Consider the following 2,030-nt stretch of genomic DNA (forward strand, 5'->3'; position numbering starts at 1 on the left):
GCTTTATCACAGCGATAAGCTAGTTAGCTAGCTAACAGTTGAGGTCAGCGAGTGTGAAACTCGGGGCTATAAACCATTCCTTGTGGAACCATTTCATTGTTCAGCTTTCAACTTTGATCGTTTAGGTGCTGGTAGTTTGTTAGCTAGCTAACTGTTCAGCAATAGAAAACCTACTTTTGCATGATTTAGAGACCCAAATTCACAAACCTGTGGGTTTTCAAATTTATCGTTCTCTCTAAATAAGCAAAATGAGTTAAGCCATTACTACAGCTATTGGACTGTTTGAACTACAATATTCGACTGTTCATTTATTGTTAATTAGATTAAATTAACTTTCATAAACATTCTGTATGAATAGAATGTAGTTTTTAATGACTGATTAACTGTGTATATTCAACATGAAGCTATTCATATAAAGTTTCAAGTTTGGTTTATTTGTAACATACATTTATTTGTCACTTTCATTTTTAGGCTGTAAAATGAAAGATCCTTGCTCACAATCATTGCTACAGTTTGATCAAATTCAGTTATATATATAAACTCCCTATTCAATAGGAAGAAACCAGTTCATGTCATTGTGAATTGCTTTTTCTGTAATCAAAACACTGAGGTTCCATATGGGAACAGAAACTGCTGGGACTGTCCATTCTGTGTGCAGTACAATGGCTTCTAAGAGGTATTGCTGTATTTGAGACATGGTGAGGACATATTTTAGTGAAAGTCTTCCAATGATGCACCCTTAACTGAACCATTTTATGCTGTTGCTGCTGTTAAAAAATGCAGAATGGTGATTATAACGAACCGATCCTTGCACAATATATGGAGCACCTCAACCATGGGGTATCAGCTGGTGTCCCTGTGCTTGATGCATCCAAGACTCAACCAGACACTGAAGATCAAGCAGCTGGCTTCCTTCACTCCCAGAGAGGAAGTAGGTTTTCCATTTGAACTGTTGCCTTCTTAGTTAAGACGTATGCATTGTTGATTGCAGTGCCAGAGCTGTGAAACTGTGCAAGGTATTGCATGTCCAGTGCTGGAATTAAGATAATAGCTCTAAATAGTCTCTGACTTGGGCAGAGATTGTGAGTGGGTCTTCAAGGGCAAACAGGATCTGATGGCCCACATGTAGTTTGATATTATTCCTAAATAACTAAGTTGACTAAGTTTACATGGCTATTTGAAAGAAGCTGATCATGTAAGCAGCAAAGACAGAATATCATTCTCTGACTAAGGATTTAGTTGACTCATGTTTAGCCCAACTAAACTGTGGTCCTGGCTGATTTTAGTTGGACTATTGAGCCACTGACTCATGCACAGAGTTCTCTGAGTATTTTGCAGTTTCTTAGTCTACTGAGTTCTTACTGAGTATAACACCAACTTTGATGCATTTGTTTTCTTTTCACCGAACAAAGCCTTCAACTTTGACTGTGGTGACATGAATTCCAGATCTGCAGAGTGTTTTTTCAGTAACGCATCTTCTGCCCGTGCATTTTGATTGCAGTGTTAGGAGGTCATAACTGCTGATCAGAACTTTGGACAAGAGGGCTTATCCTCATGGCTCACTGACTTTCATGTACAACAAACAATCTTTTCTTATTTATTTTTTTCCAGTTGTAACAAACCGTTCTGCTGTTTTTTAACTTCTGTCAAGTTTTTAATGGTTGTATAGGACAATTACGATGGAAATTGAGGTGTACAAGCACCACCTTGAACAGACCTACGAGTTGTGCGTGCCTGTCAGACCGCTGAGCAGTATGACATCCAGCACCAGAACCGACAGCTGCGGGCCCTGCTTTTCAACCACCAGCTCAGATGCAGCCAAGATGCGGACAAAGCATTCATTAAGGTGAGTAATTATTGTCAATGGTTGTCTTAGAATAGTGCTAAAGTGCTTAAGATACTTTTTGGCGATTCCATAGCCAAGAATTCTCAAGGTCACAACTAGCTGCATTCCTGTTGGATGTGAATGACAGTTGCTCCTTCCCGGTTGATACAAAGTCACGATAGAAAAAAAGGCGTACACAGAACTG

Source organism: Electrophorus electricus, unplaced genomic scaffold (genome assembly GCF_041902795.1).
Source record: "Electrophorus electricus isolate QZ-2024a unplaced genomic scaffold, ASM4190279v1 Scaffold46, whole genome shotgun sequence".
Taxonomy (NCBI): Eukaryota; Metazoa; Chordata; class Actinopteri; order Gymnotiformes; family Gymnotidae; genus Electrophorus; species Electrophorus electricus.